At 39.4% G+C, this 6240-nt stretch overlaps 1 long non-coding RNA gene across 1 annotated transcript; it reads left to right on the top strand.

Moving 5' to 3' along the window:
* The first annotated feature begins 601 nt into the window (after nucleotides 1–601).
* Nucleotides 602–1217, top strand: LOC122783701. Its single transcript, XR_006362071.1, has 2 exons — nucleotides 602–694; nucleotides 905–1217. It is a non-coding gene; the product is annotated as an uncharacterized LOC122783701 (long non-coding RNA).
* The last annotated feature ends 5023 nt before the right edge of the window (nucleotides 1218–6240 follow it).

Genomic DNA, 6240 nt, shown 5'->3' with positions numbered 1-6240 from the left:
GGACTGGGTCAAGACCAAAAATATGAGTCAGAATCAACAAATAAGTAGATTTCAGCCTAATGCACTAATGATTTATCTGTGTGTGTTTTTTGAATAACATTCAGGAAATGAAACTGTGATTTATTAGTCAAACATGTAGCAGTTGGAAACAGCGACTTACATATTCAAAATAACATAATCTGTAACAGAAGTGGCAGTGAAATAAATGAGTCAGAAACATATTCACAAATTGTGAAACTGGCAGTGACTTCTTTTGTATTTTCTAAAAATGGGCACCATAGCAAAAGTTGGGAAAACACGGCATTGTACCACTACTCACTCACTTACACTGTAATTATACAATACTGCCATTCAGTGTGGTTTCAATGTGTGTTAACCTCTCCTCAAGCAAATCAAGTAGCTGTTTATTTAATACGCATAACGCATGCAGGCAGCAGAGGCATCTCCCTGCAAAATGTGCAGCAAGTTTCACTGGGATCAATTGTCAGTGGCAATGTGAGTTCACTGGTAATCAACAGAGGAGTGAAAATATGAACATAAACACACACACACACGCATAAAGAGAGGGGAGGGGGGGATGGAAGCCTGGCAGAGTGTGATATTGTTGCATGTAGTAGAGAGTGGCTCCCTCTGCTGCACCATCTGTGCACCAGGCTCTGCTCCATCCACCGCCCGGGCTAAGAGTGCACGCAAGGTGAGTCCTGCAGCTACACTCCTCATGATAACCAGCACTCGGTGGGTAAGAGAGTGTACTTTCAGCTTGATTTATCACTTTAGAGCTGATCCAAGTTTTGGTATCTGTGCACAAAATTGTGTTTTTGAATGCAAAATTTCTATATTAAAAAAAAAGAAACACACACACAACCATTTGGTATCCTTTGTTTGTTTGTTTTTTAAAATCAAGTTACTTCATAACCGGACGACCACCGGAGATAGTGCTGCATGTTTATCAGCAGCAACAGCAGCGCGATGCCCCCGGGCAGCTCTGCGCGTCAACACGCCGAGTCGGACCGTGTCCTCACCGCAGACACATGATCTACAAAAGCGGCAGCTCGACCCAATTAACGAGTCCCCAAACAAGAAGCTGACGCTTAATCGTCACCAAACCGACAATATAATAACACCCACAAACAGAGACAATTAAAATGAGTGGTTCCCTTCACGTGTGGTTCTTTTGTTTACATCTGACAGTGACAATAAACGCACCACAAATGTCATACACGCTTAGTAAAGTCTTATTATGAGTGACATAAGCAGCCTTTGCACTACGTATCACTCACTCTTCCTCAAAACAAATGTGTGTCATAAATGTGAATGGGTACTGAATGGGTAATGTGTCCACTCACGTAAAGTTAACGTTAGTAAATGGACAAATTGTGTGTAAATTGACTATAAATGGTAAAAAACAACAACAACAAAATAATAACAAAGCGGCTGTGCCTGAAAGACCGGGGAAACATCGGCCGGGACGCTTCGAGTCAAGAGATGAACTTAACCTGTCACTACTTATTTCAAAAAAGACAAATACTATATAAAAGAACGGTACGTGAACGCATCACGTTCAGCAGCAGCGGCTCCGCTCTTCACGAGGACAGGACAGGACAGGACATGCCCGGACTACTCACTCATTTGTTGACAAACTCCCACAAACAGCCACGCTGAGGTGAGACACCACTATTCCTCCGTTTGATTTACAAAAAAAAGAAAAACCAAGAAAAATAATAAATGAATTTTTTTTTTAAAAAAACGTCCGTAACACTCACCGCCAGCGAACGCGCTTTCCGTTGTGACCGGTGGTATCTTGACAAGATTGTGGTGCCTTATTTTCTACGGACTGTTGAGGAGCGACGGTGGAAATGAGTCCGTGCATCACAGACATTCGTGTATGTTTGCTGGGTGAGTGGAGCGGACTTGTTTTTCCTCCTCTGTGTCAAAGCGGTCCGCCCTCACCACGGCCGGGAACCGCCCATCCTTCACACCGTGTACTCAAGCAACCGAGTCAGCGGCACAGTTGTCATGCAAATGCAGCTCAAGCAGAAAGACACAAAATACACTCATTACTTTAAAGAACAATCAATGACAAATAAAATTCAAGGTAGTATTTAATTTCTCATAAGGTAAATGTTCATTAGGGGACATTTAAGGAGGTTTAAAGATTGAAATAGAATATTCTAACCAAAAGTTTGTTAGTATTAAGTGTATAATCATTAAAAAAAATGTCATTATTGTTGCATTTGAATAAGCCATTTATGTAGGGATGGGATGATACCACTTTTTTTGTCTGATACCATTACCGTATTGGTAATGGAGTTTCTACCGATGCCGATATCAGTTGGTGTGATTTTACGCCAAGCTGTTAACGACACTTGTGCTGAGTCATTTCAGCGCAAACATGACTCAGCTAAAATGCTTTTGCTGGTGTTTTTTTTAAGTCTATGTATAGTGAAAGTGAAGCGCGCAATGTATATGGGACTTTTATTGTATCGGATTTAACAATTTTACCTGTCCGATATCCGATCTACTTTGAAAATGAAGGATTCTCTGTGAGCTGCAATCTACAGTTTTACCATTAGATGTCACTAACTCTTACATACTGGGACGTTCAGTTAAATTTCATTATATTTGGCTACTTCAGTGCTTGGGTAATGGCCCACTGGTGGGCTTTGGAGGTATTGCAAGCTGTTCTCAGACTGGGCTAGGAAATGCTCCCATTTACATAACTCTAATAATCCTTGTTTTTAACCCTCTAGGAAATTATGATACTAATTTTTGCTTTTATAATTCGATGCTATATGTTGTGTTTGTTTGTTATTATAAACATAACATTGGGCTTCAACTTTGTGGCCGAAATGTATTGAGATCATGGTTGATTTTGATCATTAATTAATAATTGCAACAACATATTTTGATTTCAATGTTATTGGTTTACTTCAAATTTGTGTTACATAATCTTGTAATTTTGTTTATAAAGAAGTGCATTCAGTGTAGTTCATTGTTGATGTCATTATCCTCCATTCACTAATAACATTTTAAAAAACAGAATAGAAAAACACCTGTGTCTTGTCTCTGCATAAAATATTAAGCTCATGTTGTTGTTGAGGTGAAAAAAAAAAGAGGCTATAAATATTGCTGCTGGCCCTTTAAGAGAGCAGTCCTCCTCCACCACAAGCTGGTGACACACGGTGGACCAATCAGGTGGTTTGTTTTGGTCCCGCCTTCTGTTTCGTGTATTTTGACACGTGGAGGGGGAGAGAGAGAAAAAAAAACACAAACCCAGAAGAGACATGTGACTGCTTTCAACGCCCAGCTCAGCTGATTGGGAGCTGCTGTAGATGGAGAGATTACATCCACCCAGTTGCTGGGTCCGCAGTGGTGAGGAGCGATGTATGCTGTCACCAGCAGATTCACAAACTTCACGATCACACACATGCTGTAAAACACAAGATCAGATCACATAAAAGAACGTAGCATAACATAAAATTAACATGGCATAGCATGCATGTCAACAAAAGACAAAACTAAATGAGAGTAGACAAGGTAACATGACATAAAATGACATAACATGCTTGTCAACAAAATACAAAAACATGCCATAAAATAACAACATAACATGCATGCCAATAAAACCCAATATAAAATGAGAGTAGACAAGATAACAAGACATAGAATGACATAGAATAACATGCATGGCAGTGAAACACAAGACAAGAGACATTAGTAAACAACATAAGTTCAGATAAGATAAGGTAAGATGGTGGAACATAAAATGACATGCATGGCAGTAAAACACAAGATAACATACAATAACACAACAAAAATGTCCCAAACACTGGGTCAGGACCCACAGATGGGTCACAACTTATTCAAAAGGTGTTACAGATATGGCTGTAAATCCGTCGCCATGCACTTTTATATTGTGTTTTAGATGACGAAATTATGCCATCTTCAAAAAAGTAGGTCCCCATATAGAAAGTTTGGGAAACACCGGTGTATGGTCAGTCTAAGCATTGAGCTATTGTTAGTTGACTTCAACCCCTGAGGCCTCCCATTGTTGAAAATGGTGATGGATCTACAGTGACAGTGGAATCAACAGCAGCCACTGACCGTCACTGTAGGCTGGGTGGGGGAGCGCCTATGCATGGCATCACTCTAAAAAAAAAAGAAAAGGAAGGGCGAAATGAAGCCTGATGTGTAGAGAGAGGGGTTATTGAGTGCAAAACAGCCAGGCAAGAAAAGTGAGACTGCTTGATCCATCGTGTGAGTCAGATCTTTTCCCAGGAGACAATTTCTGCATGGAAGCAGATGCTGTTGGTTTTTATCGTGCAGCGCTGGTCAGACACCAGTGTGCACAGGATGTTATGTTGTTTTCACACTTTCCTTTGTTGTACAGCTGGTAATGTGTGAAGTGTGATTTTCTCTCAACTTTTCACACAATTCCTATACAAAGTTTATGGACAGGCTGACAAACAACCCCCCTCTGCCTTGTTTAAGACTGGCTCCCAACCCCCCCACCATCCACACCAAACCCCTCCAAAAAAAAAAAAAAAGTCAATGCTGCAGCGAGAGGCACCCCACCCAAAATTTGGAGGAAGAGATCAGATGATGGATGTTTTCACTCGCTCTTTCTCTCTCTGTTTGTTTTAGGGGGGGTTGTGGTGTAAACCCCCAATAAAGCCCATCAGCTGTCAGTCAAAGAACACTGAAGCAGATTGTGTGGACAAAAATAACTCCATGTTTCAGTTGCTTTGCTCTAAGGAGGTCTACCATACTTTACTGGGTGCCATAAAAACCATTGCAATTTAAGAGGTTCTTTTGCTCTGTATTTCAGTGTTGTAATGTAACAAAGTACAAATACTTTGTGACTGTACTTAACTACAAAATCCACATATGTGTACTTCACTGTGTTATTTATATTTCTAGCAACTTATACTTTTACTCCACTAGATTTCCTCTAACTATCTTTGTTTCTCGTTACTTTAAATAAGATCAGAAGAAGAGTTGGTGATGGTCTGTATTTATATAGAGCTTTTCTTGTCTTGACGAGCTGCTTTACACTATAATTTTGCCATTCACACACTGCAACATGGGGTTAAGTGTCTTGCTCAAGGACACATGTAGACCAGCAGGGCCAGGAACTGAACCCACAACCTTCCAGTGGAAAGACAACTTGCCCTACCACTGAGGTACCATTGGTCAATCCTTACTCCTCACTTTTTTAATACATTTTCTTCTAAAACTTAAGTACATTTCATATCAGAAAATTACTTAATTAAGTACAGTAAATGTCATATACTTTAAGACTTTTACTTAAGTACTTATAATAAAAAGTGACTTCAACTTCTACCAAAGTCGTTTTCTGGTAAGATGTTTGTACTTTTACTCAAGTATCCCTTTAAGTACTTTATACAAGACTGGTATATTTGCATTACAATGTAAACATTAAGTCCACTGAATACCAATCCAATCAAATCCAATCTTTTGGTTTAATTTTGATTTTACACACTGGCACTAACAATGAACCTGAGATGAGGTTTGTATTTCATAGACAGCAAAAGGAAGAGCCAACAATAACAACTCAAGAATTCATTTATTTAGCATCGAATACATGTGCAGTTTTATTCCACTGACGTTTAGATGATTTCAAGAGCTGAGCTTCATATTACTTAATTAATAAAAAAAACCTCACAATTAAAGCGCCTTTTGAAAAATATAAATGGTTCCCACTGGAATTTAAAAGTGAAAAACATCAGTTTGATGTGATATTCAGCCGTTTACAACAGCATTATAGAGGTGGAACCTTAAAAAAATTAATTAGTCCACTGTGTGATGCTTTTGCAAAACAAAGAAATGGGGGTGAATCGTCCATAAGTATTTTATCGCTTTTTTCGTCCCCGAGTTCCCTTTATCAATAACTAATTAGCGCACACAGACTAAAGCTCCAGGAATAGAGCGCTTCAATCACTGTCAGATATCCCACTGACGGTAGTTTTTAATCAGTAACAAACTACATTTTGTTGAAGTCTTGTCTTTCTCAGAAACATTAATATTTGTGCTGCAAATTAGATTTTTTTTCCCCTTGTTTAGTTTGAGAGTGTAACGTGATTCACTGTCAATACAGGATGATTCAGGGACGCAAACATCACGCGTTGTGCAATCTCCTCCACTGTTTGAAGTCACTTGAGGTGCACAGCGTCAACCTCTTTGAAGCAGATAAACAGCCTTTGTGTTGGTGTTGAACTC

This window comes from Solea senegalensis, linkage group LG17 (genome assembly GCF_019176455.1).
Source record: "Solea senegalensis isolate Sse05_10M linkage group LG17, IFAPA_SoseM_1, whole genome shotgun sequence".
NCBI lineage: Eukaryota > Metazoa > Chordata > Actinopteri > Pleuronectiformes > Soleidae > Solea > Solea senegalensis.
This window is presented reverse-complemented; position numbering and strand designations above follow the sequence as displayed.